This window comes from Urocitellus parryii, chromosome 8 (genome assembly GCF_045843805.1).
Source record: "Urocitellus parryii isolate mUroPar1 chromosome 8, mUroPar1.hap1, whole genome shotgun sequence".
Classification (NCBI taxonomy): domain Eukaryota; kingdom Metazoa; phylum Chordata; class Mammalia; order Rodentia; family Sciuridae; genus Urocitellus; species Urocitellus parryii.
Window position 1 is genome coordinate 54,548,932 of NC_135538.1, and position 15,723 is coordinate 54,564,654.

Sequence of the window (15,723 nt, forward strand, 5' to 3'; positions counted from 1 at the left end):
ACAGAATGAAGAAAGTTGTCAAGATATGAGAGAAATCTGTAAAGTAACAATAGAAAATTAATAACTTATTTAACAATAAAATTTAAACTCCTTGCCCATGGCCTTCGAGGCCCCACATACTCAGGATTCTGCCTATATTGCTAATTCTGCCACTCCCTTTGTGGAAAAGACTATTTGCTGTCTCCTAACAACTAACTTACTTCCTCTTTCCCTCCCTCCCCCCACTCCCCTCTGTCTAACACGAAATCAGCAAAGTATATTCTATCATGTGAATCCAAGCTAATGACCACATTTCCTAGCCTCCTTCACAGCTATGTAGGATACATATGGTCATAGGACAAAGTTCTGGCCAATGGAACAAGAGCAGAATAATGTGTGCAAATTCTAATTGTGTCTTTAAATAGAAGGGATGTAACTCTCTTTCCTCTCCCCTCACTCCTGGTTGGAATACTGGTAAGATGGCAAAAAGGTAGAATCTGGAATAGTTATCTCCAGTCACAAGATGGAAGCTGCATCGCAAAGCCCTGAGATAGAAAGGGCTGAGGCCCTCAATACCATTTAGCCAAAACTGTCTGTCTAATTAGACATGAGCAAATGATAGGGCTGTATCTTGCATACAAGTCACTGTTTTGGGGTCTCTTCATGACAATAACCCAACTCCTTGTTCACCACATTCTAGCCACATTGGTCTTCTTTTTTTCTCTTTTACTACCCTAAGGCCTATGCACTTGCTAATCTCTCTGTTAGGAATGTTTTTTTTTCCTTCAGATCTTTGCCTGGCTGAATCCTCACTATTGAGTTTTACTACTAAAAACCATTGGGTTTTCTTATTCCTCAGTTCTCTACCTCATATTCATGAGTAAAACACAATATAGTTTATTATGTTGACTCTAAGATACCAACTATTGTGAAATACTCTTATATATACCATAAGAGAGCTGCTGCTGTGGTAAAGTTTGTTATTCCCAAATTTCTGTCCCCACAAGCCCTTCCCAGCCTCACAGTGTATACAGCACAGACCTCCACTCCATTGTCAGATGTAGCCAGTGAATTGCTTTAGTCAATTGAATGTGAGTGGAGGTGACAAAGGCCCTATCCAACCAACTTTACATGTGTTTGCAAGGTTTGAATCAGCTTTTGCTCCTTCCCCAAATACACCCAGATTATGGCTAGTCCTTTTGCTTGGGTTCTAGAATAACATGTATAGGAGTGCAGAGCTCAGTCATGCTCAGCCAAATCAGCCACAGCAAAAGCCAGTAGAACCACAGTCCTCACGTAATGTATACAAAAAGTAGGTGTCCTTGAAAGCCACTGAGATATTGATAATCTCAACAAACTCTATGGTAATTAAACTTCTACCTGCTATCAATTATAAGCTGCACCTTGATTTGAGAGATGCTACAATGTGAACAAATGTACATCCTAGAGTCAATAAAATATGGTATGTATTATACATGTTATATATCAGTGTAAGATATATATCCAGTACTCAATAAATATTTGTTGACCTAATATTATGTACATAATAATAAATGTTTGTATTCATGGTGAGAGTTTTCTTGATAAACATACTTTCCCTTTTCGCATTGAAACCTCAGGTATTAACTGTAATCAAAACTAAAATTTATATAGCAAGCAAAGTCCAAGCCTAAGATAAAGGTTAGCTGTGATTTTTCATTACTTTTCATGTGTCCCACTCCCCTATTACCTCATATCATTTGAGTTATATCCTAAAGGACTCCTCTCCCACTTTCTAAACCCTGTAGATCTATTGGGCATAAGTCTTCTATTTAAGGTAGCCAAAATGGAGTTAAATAGCCACTGGTATATCATGCTTGTGCAACAAGGTTATCCACAAAGTAGATAAGAGACAGAATAGGGTGAAGGCTGGAGGGAGTGAAACCCCAGGAGCCACAAGCAGAGTCGGAGAGATTTCAGCTTCATCTGCCAGATCAAGCACCATCTGCTATCAATACAAAAGCTGTGTAGAAGCCAACTCAGAGCATTGCTCACTAGACATGGTCTAAACTGTGTTATCAATTAATCACAATATGTAACTTGGATTTCTTACCCAGTAAAAATAAAATAGAAATAGCAATGATAATAATGGAATAACAACATCTTTGTTAACCCCCACTGAGCAGAGCATTGATGAGATGCCTAGCACTATGATAAACATTTCATTTGTTCCTCACAATAATTTTGCATATTAGTCAGCTTTTGCTTTGATAAAGCTTTTATACAAACCACCCCAAAACTTAGTAACTTGCATCAACAGTTATTATCTCTCTTGTCAGTCTACAGGTCAATTATAGCTTGTGGGGACTAAGCTGAGCTTTGCTGCAGAACTCTTCTTAAAGCTGTAGACGGAACAGAGTCGACTTCAGGCTATGTGTTGGGTTTGGATCTGCGCCACATGTCTCTCATCATTCTGAGACAAATAGCTACCTGGCATATATTCTTCTCATAGTGATGGCAGGCATATAAGAGAGTGAATGGAAACGCATGTTGCTAGGCCTGGAACTGGCACACAGTATATCTAGACACATTTCATGACCAGGACTAACTTTGATAGAGGAAATAATGGTCTACATTAAGAGATATAGAAATGAATATTTGCTGAATTTTAATGAAATATACTATATAATAAGTATGTAGGTATTTTATACCAATTTTACAGATGAAGAACATTTTTAATGTTCTCACCACAAAGAAGTGATAAATATTTGAGGAGATAGATATGCATATCCTGGTTTGAACATTACTATCTATATGATACATGTATCAAAACATCATGTGGTACCCCTAAATGTATATAATTAGTGTATATATATATATATATATATATATATATATACACACACACTAAAAATAACAATAAAAAATGTAAAAGTAAATTCCCCCCTATAAACATATTAACATTTTATCTACCTGGTACTATGTTTGCTACATATTTCCTACCTGCTAATTTGAAAGGAAAACTTATTTATTCTGCTATACTTTGTAACCTGAAAGTAATTATAAAGTGTCTCCTTAGAAGGCTGCATTGCATTAATATTAAATCAACATTAAAAACAATTAAGTTGTTGGGCATAGTGGCACACACCTGTAATCCCAGCAACTCAGAGGGCTGAGGCAGGAAGATAACAAGTTCAAAGCCAGCCTCAGCAACTTAGGGAGGCCATAAACAACTTAGTGAGACCCTGTTTCAAAATTTAGAAAAATAAATACAAAATAAAGGGTGGAGGTGTGACTAAGTGGTTGAGTGTCCCTGGGTTCAATTCCCCATACCAAAAATAGAACAAAACAAATACAATAAAAGCTTTAGAGTAAGCCTTAAAAGGAATGCAAATAGTCCAGTCAAAAACAAAAGTGAAATATGATTGTAATATGTGAGAAGCAAGGTACCAATGTCACAAATAAGTCTCTGGAATTTTTGTTTGTTTGTTTGGGTACCAGGGTTTGAACTCAGGGGCACTTTACCACTGAACCACATCCCCCCACCCCCCCACCCACCCTTTTTTAAAATCTTGAGATGGGGTTTTGCTAAATTGCTTAGGGTCTTGCTAAGTTGTTGAGGCTGGCCTTGATCCTTGATCCTGCCTCAGTCTCCCAAGTAGTTTAGATTCCTTTGGAAATGTTTTTAAGGAAGAGATGAGAAAGTATGGGATCAATGAGCAGCAGGATCCATATCGAGAGAACTTCAGAAGATTGGGGTCTTGACCAGATTCATGTACTTTAGGTCCTACTATGCTCACAGACAGGCTATTTTTGAACTCTTGATGCTTCTTACACCACAACTAATTTAGAGGAATATTTTTCTTCATTCTGAAGTAGCAAAAGAATCTAATGTTATGTAATGGAACCCTACCTACTTCTGTATTACTATAAAACCCAAACCTACTGTAAGTGCCCATTTCTCCCTCTAGCTCTAGTATTATGATGATGTCAAATTCAAGTTGCAACTGTAGACATTCATTTCCCTTAAGAATGAGTATAAAGCTGAAACATCTTCCACAGTATAGAACCAGACGACTATAACTTTTAACATTGTTTGGATCTTGATTTAGCTATATAAAGATAAGCCTAAGAGACCATCTGAATAGTAAGAATACTGGTAATTTTGTTAGGTACAATTGTACTGGGATTACTTTTTAAAAAAAAAAAAGAACTTAACTTTGACTTTATTTATTATTTATTTCTTTTTTTATGTGGTGCTGAGGATTGAACCCAGTGTCTCACACATGCTAGGCAAGGGCTCTACCACTAAGCTACAACTCCAACCCCTAATTTTTTAAAAGTTTTTTTAATAAGTTCTGAAATATTTATAGACAAAACACCAGCTGAGATTTGCTTCAAAATACTCCAACATTGTTGGGAAGGGGAGTGCAAATGTTGGTAATTGCCCAAACTACATAACAAGCACATAAGGGCTCCTTCTTCTATTTTCCTACTTCTGTGTGAAGTTAAAAAAAAATTCTATAATAAAAAATAAATTAAAAAAAAATAAAACACAAAAATCCCATTGTCAGGACTGGGACTGTAGTTCAGTGGCAGAGGGCTTATCTAGCATATGTGAGGTACTGGGTTTCATCCTTAGCACCACATAAAAATAAACAAATAAAATAAAGGCATTTTGCCCACTACAACTACAAAATTTTTTTTTAAAATCCCACTGTCAGGGAAGTCTAATTCAAAAGATATATTCGATGGCAAATAAATTTCTCCATATAATAAAATCATAGGTTCTAAGGTATACAACTGGGAACATACTTAAAATAACATCACCATAATATTCAAAAGCAGTACAGCATTTCAGTTGTCTTTTGTGTGTGTACATAAACTCATGTTATGTGGGTAAAGTGTATTATCTGTTCTAGAATTAAGAGTAGCTGTATTTCTAAAATTATAAGAAGAAAAAAATTTATATCTCTATACATTTTTTGAAGTTAGGAGGCCCAATCCCTGAATAGTGGAAAATAATGAGGGTTCATGCTATGAGCTCACTATGTGCCAGGCACTGATCTAAGTACTTTGTATTTATGAGCTCGTGCTAATCTTCACAAATAACCATTGATAAAGGTATTATTGTTATTCCAATTTTGTGGATAAGAAAACTATAATACTGAGAGTTCACATAATTTGGCCAACATCGCACTATTGGTTAATAGAAAAGCTGGAATTCAAACATAGGGCATCTGGCTCCAGTGTCTGATCCCTTAATCACCAAGCTCTGTCATTGTCCATGGGGAGAGCATATTTGTAGAGTTATTTCTTTGTTTAGACTTTAGAGCCTCAGTCTCTTTTATTCTTAGTAAAATAAAGCAACTCTTGCTGCCTTTGATATCAGCATATTCCTTTTCTTTTCTCATGTACTTCAAGCCTATCACTCCCAACATGGTCACACCAGCTCTGGAATGTTCAGACTTATTTATTACAGATGTTTGTTTATGGCATGATTTCAAAGAACAGAAAACATCAGAGTAAGCTCTTCTGGGTGATTTAGACCAGGGCAATTCTGAGAAACAGCTCTGATACTATGATAGTTGACAATGTCATCTCTCTTATGTGGGTATCGGCTGCTGGGGAAAAACCTTACATGATTTGCCCTAATCACCTGATTTTCTCATATGATATTTAGCAAATTCTTTGCAGCCCAACAAGTTGCTATCACTCCTTCCATTTTGCCATATTGCCAAGGTTAATAATGGAAACTTCTCTCCCCTCCCGTTCTCTTTAGAAGACTTTACTTGGGGGAAAAAAGAGTTTTTAAGGATTAATTTACCCATGAACTTCATGATAATAACCTTTGAATATGATGACTTTAATTTAGTAGACTTTTACTAGCTGCTCTAGAATGAAATTATGATGAATCTACATGGAGCTTCAATTTGACTTATTTAACTGAATTGATAATTGAACTTATGAACCAAAGGCTTGACTGAATTTTTGAAATTTGTGAAAAGTGATTTTTTTTAGCATTCACTGATCAGTCTGATATGTTTTTTTACCCATCCCTGAATGAAAATTGTTCCAATTTTAGAGGGAAACTGTACTGTAAGACCAAGAAATATGTTCATGTAATTTAGAAATTGTATTTATTACTATAAGATGGCAGTTACTGATATGATGCCTTGATGTGTGGGGTTTTTTTTGGGTGTATATATAGACACACAATTTATCATATATAAATAATATATACAATTTATTACATATAATAATGCACATTTATTATATAAATATCATATTTATATGTAGTATAAATATTTATTATATATAATAAATATTGTATACTGAACATAGATACAATATATTATATATAATAATGTATATGTAAAATAATGTATATATAGTAATGTATAATATTATATGTAATAAATTATATATATAATAAACATCATGTGTTTTGTCTGCTTTTTACCTGATATTACCTGTATATGCATTCTATATAGTAAAGGGAGGGTTTTTCCTATATATAATTCCATCAGAATTTCTCCAGAATCCCAGGAAAAGGACTCTGATCTATATTACTCTAAAAAGTAAATGAGAAAGAAACAAAGAAAGAAATGAAAGGAGATAGAACAAAAAAGAACAGAAAAGACTGGATTATAATTTTTCTAGATTTGTAGTTCTTTAGCATGGTTGCATATCCGAATATCCTGGGGAATATGAAAAATACTGCTACCGGGTCATCAAGCCCAGAGATTTTGATTCAAATGGGTGTGGAGACTTTGGTTTTCAGAAGAAACATTTAAATGGTAATAAAGGGCTAGCTGAACTTGTTAGTGATGGAGACACTCTCTACTTTGCTTTCTGAACTTCTTAGTACACATAAAGTACAATTCTAATAATGTGTGAATTTGTGTGTTACTGTGGAGTGAAAATGGGAATCAAGAATAAGGACCTAGTTCATTCATTTATTATTTGCTCAAATGACCAACAAATAATTATGCAGTGCCTGTTCCTTAGCAGATATGGTATTGGGTGCTAGGGGAGCAGTGATAAGCAGAATGATTAAAGAAGCCCAATAGAGCCCTCTCTAATGCCCTCTTTGTAGGCCTGAGTTTCCACTTATATTAATGTCAAGATTAATCAGGTTAGTGGGAGTCCTGTTGTGGGGATAGTGAAGACAGATGAAGAGAAAATGATATGACCACTAGGACCAGTGAGTCTACTAGTAGATTTTGTTCATGGAATGAAAATATTTTGATACTTAAGTGGTTCCAAGAGATCACCTACTTTTGTTTTATAGATGAATAATTTTAAACTCAGAGGGGTTAGATGATGAGCCTATGATCATGTAGTTATTTAGGACAGAGCTATAAAACCCCGATGGCTAGCCTTTTATAATACTGTCTATGTTCAAGTAAAAATCTCAGCAGACTTTTTTTTTTTTTTTCCATTCCAAGTTTCTAAAAGAAAATAGTCCCCTGGAAAGAGTCTTTGTGAAAGAAAAGGACCAACTTCTTTTCCTGTTGAGCTAATCCTAGTGTGAAATTAACTAGCAGTGCCGCTAGTAGATTCCACACTGCTGCCCTGTAGGGAGAGAAGCTAGAAAAAAGGAGTAGGTCTTGGTCCATTTTCTCCCTAACTACAGTTGTTCTAAGGTCAAACTCTTAGAACATTAGAAGGAAATGAAGAGAAAGAACTATTGTGAATATAAGGAGTGAGGATCTGAGAATGGAAGAACTAAAAATTAAATCAAAGAAGTGATAATGAAGAACTATGGTTATATATACCTTCCCCCTTCCCCCTTGGAGGATGATTTGCAAGATAAAAAGTGATAAGAGAAATGCACATCCCTCATCACAATAAGATTCCATTTTATACTCCTTTGTTAGAAATTTTAGAAGTCTGTCAATATCAAGTGTTGAGAGAGTAGTATCAACAGAATCATTTAGAGTCTTTTTTTTTTTTTTTTTTTTTTTGTACCAGGAATTGAGCCCAGGGGTGCTTAACCACTGAGCCACATCTTCAGCTCTTCTTATTTTTTGAGACAAGGTCTCAATAAGTTGCTGATGGCCTTACTAAATTACTGAGGCTGGCTTTGAATTCCTGATCCTCCTGCCTTGGCTTCTGAGGCACTGGGATTGCAGACATGAGCTATCATGCCTAGTATGGTAGAACCACTTTTAAAAGCTGTTTGGCATAATCTAATAAAGTTGAATATTCACATACACCACAACCCAGTAATTCCAATCTTGTGTAATTCTCTTCCCATGTGCACCTGAAGGCATTTGTAAACCTGTTTATGACAGTACTGTTGTGATAGAAAAATATGAAAACAATCCAAATATTCACTGATAAGTGAATCAAGTGTGGTATATTCACACAATGAATATTATATAGCAGTAATAACAAATGAAGTGTGTGTGTGTGTGTGTGTGTGTGTGTATTTATCTCAACATGGGTGGATCTCAATAAAATAATGTTGAGTAAGCAAAAAAGCTCACAAAAAATTGCTTCTATCATGGAAATTCCTTTTTAAGTTAAAAATATCAAACTAAATGATATATTTTTAGGAATACATGGAATACTACATGATGCAATTTTAAATGAGAGGATGATAAAATACAAGACTTGGGATAAAGACAATTTGAACTTCTGGAAGTTAGAGGAACAGGTTGGAAAAAGGTCACATAAACAGAAGTAAGCTGTTATCAATATTCTACTTCTTAGTAGTAGATTCACTTTATGTATTAAATTATATCCAGATTAACAGATAATTGTATTATAGTTGTTGATTGCATTGTAACAAAGTATCTTATGGTTTACCAACTTAAAATAATAACCATTTGTTATTTTGCAAAGTGTCTAGGGTGAGCAATCTGGGTGTATATACCTGGATGGTTCTGGCTTGGGGCTTTCATGAGGTTACAATCAAGTTGTCAGTCAAGGTGATTGTTCTGGAAGGAGCTGGAAGATCCATATCCAAGATGGTTCATTTGCATGGCTGTGGTGTGAGACTCAGTTCTCACAATGTGAGTCTTTTCACAGAAGTGTTCCTGACTTGGCTTCCCCCAAGGCACACAATAGATGAGAGAAAGAGACAAGGACAGAGACAGAGCAAATAAGCAAGAAATGCCAAAGATGGAAAGAACTGCAATGACTTTAACGAAGCTAATATCAGAAGTTATGGTCCATCACTTCTGCTAAATGCCATTACTCACAAAGACCAATCCTGAGACAGTGTGGAAAGGGACCCTGGATGTGATAACCAAGAGACAGGGGTTGTTTGGTACTATAGTACAACAAAAAAGAACAATGCATTCACCAAGGATGAAATTATGTCAAGAACAATCATGTATACCTGAAGTTGGAAAATAAACTAATAAAATAAAATGCATTCATTTTTAAATGCAACAGGACATAAGGAAAGGAGAGAGATGAGTTATCTTTGATTCTGGCTTTTCTGTTTTCCAACTTTACCACTGGGTGTCTTTTAACTTCCATTTGTGAAAAAAAAGGGGGTGGGGTGGGGTGGCGTGGGGATGAGACATTTACTTGCTTCTTTAAATTTTTTTATCATGAAATATTCAAACATGCACAAAGCAGCTGGGTAGGTGGTGCATGTCTAAAATCCCAGTGGCTCAGGAGGCTGAGGCAGGAAGATTGCAAGTTGAAGACCAGCCTCAGCAATTTAGTGAGAACCTGTTTCAAATATTAAACAAATTAGAAAGGGCTGGGGATGTGGCTCAGTGGTTAAGCACCCATGGATTCAACCCCTGGTGCAAACAAACAAACAAAAAAATCCATGCACAAAATAAAATAGTATCATGAATGCCATTTGCCTATAGTCCATGATCAACAACTTTCTAGATTTTAGCATACGTGTTTCATCTATTTTCTCCTCCAGAAGGCTCTTTTTTGCGGGGGAGCGGGTACCAGGGATTGAAATTAGGGGCACTCAACAACTGAGCCACATCCCCAGCCCTATTTTGTATTTTTATTTAGAGACAGGGACTCACTAAGTTGCTTAGAGCCTAGCTGTTGGTAAACCTCCTGAGCTGCTGGGATTACAGGCATGTACCACTGCACCTGGCCAGAAGACTCTTAAAGAAAATTCCTGACATGTATTATTTTACATGTATATACTTTAGTATTCATCACTTAAAAAACTGACATCTTCTTATAGACTCACAAATAAAATTAATAATAACTCCTTTGTAATATATATTCAAATTTCTTTGCATGTCCTAAAACTCACTTTTTATATTTGGCTTGTTAGAATAAGGATCCAGACAAGTCTCCACCTCACATTTGGTTTCTATCTTTTAAAATCTTTCAAACTAGAAGAGTCCCTTTTGGGGGCTGGGATTGTGGCTCAGGGGTAGAGCACTCACCTAGCACGTGTGGGGCCCTGGGTTCTATCCTCAGCAGCACATAAAAATAAACAAATGGAATAAAGGTATTGTGTCCAACAACAACTAAAAAATAAAAAAAAAATATAGAAGAGTCCCTTTTTACCCTTTGCTTGTTGAAAACCCAGATAGTAAGCTTGTAGACTATCCCACAGCTGAATTTGTTGGCTTCCTTGTGATGACATTTTGCTTGTTCTACTCCTTCCTATGTTTCTAGAAGATTGGAAGTTAGTCCAATTGGAAGACTAATTTCCAATGAGATGAGATTTAGATCTAATTGTTTTGGCAAAAATATTTCTTAGGTGATGTTGTGTATCTCATAATGTACCATATGAGGAAGCCCATTTGTGTGGACTCCCTACTCCTAGTTGATACTGGGTTGATTAGTAAGTTGTGGGTGGTGTCAACAGAGGCTTCCATTGCAAAGTTCCCAATCAGTCTCTGATTGATGATTGTTTTAATCCAGAGAAATTACAAAATGGTGATTTTCTATCCTTTATTTGATGACATTAATTTTATAAGGAAGAACTTTTCCTTGTGTACTTAGGCTATTTGGTTACCACATTAATTGAGGTTGGTTCCCTGTTCCACATTCTCTCACACCTTTTATTATAGTCATTGCTGTAGCAACCTGCTTCCTGCAGGTGTAACCTGACAGCAACTCTCCTTATACTCATTGGGTACATCTTACTCCCCATCCCCAGTTCCTCTGACTCCAAAGGGTAGATATTTGTCACAAGTGACAGCTCCGAGGTGGGAGGGAGCTAAGGCCCCAAGCAGGAAACTTGGGCCAATGGGACGTCGGAGTAATGAATAACTGCTCTCCTCTTGCACTGAGTTGACAATTATGAAGTATATTCTACATGGCTCAAGGCCTCATTGCCTACAGTAATGACTAATTTGAGAACACCCTGGTATTGACTTTCCTTGTTTCACCTTCCCTACTCATCCACTGCTGTTTCCTGAGATCACTGTCCAAAATCAACTACCTAAAAGTAAGCTCTTGTCTCAAGTTCAGCTTTCAAGGGGGAAGCCAGGCTAAGACACCACTAAACATAATTCATGCAGGAAAGGCAGAATAAATGCTCAGTTCTTTTATTACATTGAAAATATTCAGAGTGTTGCTCTAGTTACATCTAATAATAAACACATGGGCTTATATGTAATCAATGAATTTCAACAAGTTGTAGTTCTTATGCTCTATTTTTAAATTTTTTATTATTTTGATGCTCAGATCATCCTCTTCCATCCAGTGGAACTCCTTTATGCTGACTCCTTTGTGCCTTTGACCTGTCCCTTTAGATTTTAATAGCTTTCTTGATTTCTGGTACAAGATATTCCAGGCTCTTTATAGCCTGAATTTTCTGCCATTCTTCCAAAAATACTCATTCCTTTGCATAGGAAATGATGTATTAAAAGTACAGTGAGTCAGATGTGGTGGTGCATGCCTGTAATCCCAGCTCCTTGGGAAGCTGAGGCAGGAGGATCACAAGTTTTGAGGCCAGTTTTAGCAACTTGGCAAAATCCCATCTTAAAATAAAAAATAGAAGGTCTGTAGCTCAGTGATCATGGTTTCAATCCTCAGTACCACACAAAAAAAGTGTGTTTTTTTGTTGTTGCTAAAGATTCTTATTACTATAAAATTGTTATTACCTGTGGGTCTTTTCAAGTGACAAAACAAGCAAATGCTTCTTTTTACAAAATGAATGTAAAATTTTCCTTGTTAATAAGAAGCATTTTTATTGGTGCATATTAATTATACAGAATAGAGGGTTTCATTGTTGGCATATTTGTACATGCGTAAAACAATATTTCCCTTGACCCTTCTCTTCTCCTTCCTCTGATTCTCTTCCTCTAATGGTCTTCCTTATTCATGATGTCTTTTCCCCTGCTTCTAGCTTCTACATATGAGAGAAAAATATGGTACTTGTTTTTATGAGCTTGACTTACTTTGCTTAACACAATGGTCTCTAGTTCCATTCATTTTTCTGCACATGGTACAATTTCATTCTTCTTTATGGCTGAATAATATTCCATGTGTATCTATACCACATTTTCTTTATCCATTCATGTGTTGTCAGACACCTAGGCTGATTTTATAACTTGGCTAGTATGAGTTGTGCCATAGTAAATTTGAATACTTATGTATATCTACAGTGTGCTAACTTTAATTCTTCTGGATAAATATCAAGGAGTGGTGTATGCAGATCATATGATAGTTCTATTTTTAGTTTTTTGAGGAATCACCATACTGATTTCCATAATGGCTATACAAAGAAAGATTTTGGAAAAGAATAAGATCCTGAGATCATACTATTTCTAATTCAAATTTAATATTACATATATTCTATTATGGAATCATTGTTCCTAATAAGCCTTATATTGTGTACCTATAATATACACTAATAGTTTGAAAATAATAAATAGCCTGTACATTTCTACTAGCAATAATACTATTGAATAAAACTTAAGATTTATCCTAAGAATATATTCCATTGTGAATGTACTGTGAAAACACTGTTTTTTATCATTTACTTGATGTGGTTTTACCACCAACGTAATATACAGTTAGATCATTTGCTTCAGTTTATTTTCAATTTTTAGAAACTGCAGTTTTCTTTTGGATTTTAAATTATTTTGAACATGATATATACATACATACATATGATCCTAAAAAATCAAAACTATATAGGTCTGGTTTATTCAGAGTGATCAAGCTTCCATGTTGATCTCCCCTGGTTCTTCCTGCCCCAAATATATGTAAATATATATTCAGAGTTCAACTATCTCACCAAAAAAGCATACCATACTTTCTGAATTTTTAAAAAACTACTGTATATCCTGCAGACCACTATACATCATGTAAAGAGATGGCCCTTATTTTTTCACAGTTGCATAGTGTGTTTCATTATGTGGATTCACCACAGTTTATTCCACTAGTCTAGTAGTTGTGGTTATTTGGATTGTTCCCAGTCTGTTGCTATTACAAATAATAATACAATGAATAACATTGTGCATAAGTCATTTTGCATTTTGGAACAGCTGCCTACATTTGGGATTTCTGGGTTAAAAGGCAAAATGAGGGGCTGGAGTTGTGTCTCAGCGGTAAAGTGCAGCCTAGCGCAGGCGAGGCCCTGGGTTCGATCCTCAGCACCACATAAAAATAAAATAAAGGTATTGTGTCCAACTGCAACTAAAAAAAATTTAAAAGGCAAAATGATGGGTAATTTTGTTAGTGATTATCAAGTTCCTTTCCATGGGTGCTGTGTACCATTTTTTCTTTCTCAATGGCAATATGTACCATCCCTGTTCCTTACAGCCCACCAACCAAGTAAGTGGCCAATCACAGTATCACTATCCTTGTTAAGACCTTGTATTTCCATAGGTTGGTCTGGGTTTCCAGTCAACATCAAATATGACCTCACTTCTTTCTAAAGTCAACAGAATACAAAGAGGCAGGTAAGTGAAATCCACTTATTGAGAAAGATTCCTCAGCAAAGCAGAGGAGGAACCATAACCACCTTTTGTCAGATTACTTTCTCTAGAAGAATATCAATATCAAGAGTGTTGATATGTATGGCTGGATATGGAATGACCATAATCTTGCAGAGCTGCTAACTCTCAGGTTCTCTTCTTTTGATGCTTTGTAGGAGAAAATGTTATGAATGGACATTTTTTCTTTTCTCCCTCACTTTTTCCCTTCTTCCCTTCCTCTGTTTCTGCTGGAGATTGAACCTAGGGCTTTATGCATGCTAGATTTGCATTCTATCATTGAACATTGTTTTTTCTTCTAGCGTCTCCATTTTCCAGTGGGCTATTTTGCCCTGCCCCAGGTGATAGATATTTGGCAATGTTTGGAGGATTTTTGGTTATCACAATTTTGAAGGGATACTTCTGGAAACCAGTGCAGAGAGGTCAATGATGCTGTTATACAATAATAAGAACATCCCTCCCCACACCAAATAAAGAATAATCTGGTCCAAAATATCAAACATACTTAGGTCAGGAAACCCTGCTGGGGGGGCTAGGGTTGTGGCTCAGTGGTAGAGGGCTTGCCTAGCATGTGTGAGGCACTGGGTTCAATCTTCAGCACCACATAAAAATTAAAATAAAGTTATTTAAAAAAGAAACCCTGCTGTATTCCTACTTCATGCACACATTCACAGACATCTTTTTAAAAACATTTATTTTTTAGAAGTAGTTGGATATAATATCTTCACTCTATCTATTTTTATGTGGTGCTGAGGATTGAACCCTGGGCTTGGCACATGCTAGATGAGCGCTCTACTGCTGAGCCACAATCCTAGCCCACAGACATCTTTAAAGTAGCTATTATCAATGGCAGAGGAAGGGAAGAATCCCAGATACTGTCCCCCTGCTCCTCCTAAAGTCACTAGCAATTTGGAAATCTCTTTAATCATAAAGATTTGAAGGAATTATATATTTACCTGGAAGATTAAAGAACAAATACATTTTGACCTTCTAAACCCTGATGATCATAATGCAACATTTTAACTGTAAGTATAAAAGAAAGTGCTGATTATTAAAGTAAATGGGACCAAAAGTCCCATGAATAATCAAAAACTTGGTTAATAGAGTATGACCAGAAAATAATGCCCTTGGTTTCTGTGGAGAAGTTAAAGTACATGCTGTGAATTGGTATTAAGGAAATTGCATGAAAAGTTGCTCTTAAGGTACCATGATTCTGAAGAAACAGCCTGGAGTGCACAGTATATCACATTCAGTCTTTATCTTTCTTTGGGTTTTCATGACTTTTTTCACCTTGGATAACCCAGCTCAGGCCTTGGAACCTTTTGAAATGGTCCAGTATCTCAATCACCACATTTATTTTCATCTAGCAGCAGACTTGTATTTTATTGCCAGGAGTTTATCTCTTTCACAGGAATTATTTTCAAACTTCAGCATACTTCACTTATTTTGAGGACAGAAACTGTTTTTGACATCTTTCAGCATAATCCACTTTAAATAATCTGTACCCCTAAAAAGTCATACCTAAATTAAATTTTTGTAAATTTGAATCATAAGGGAAATTTGTTATTAAAAAGGACTCAAACTTTTTGTAAAGTATCTTGTTTACAAACTGAACAATTCCTCTTAATTTGACATTTTTCTAAGTTCCAATTTGTATATGTAGCCCAAAAATCTATGCATGGTTCAAATTTAAAAAATACTAACCATGAATTTGGGAAGATTTAAAGCTGAAGAGAATTTTAGAAGCTATAAATATATGAGTGTAAAAACTAGGTAATGCAATAAGGGTTTAACACTTGTTTTGGGTGATGAGGAAGAGGGTAAAATGTTGCACATACTAAAGAAAATAATAGGTAGCACTACTAAAACA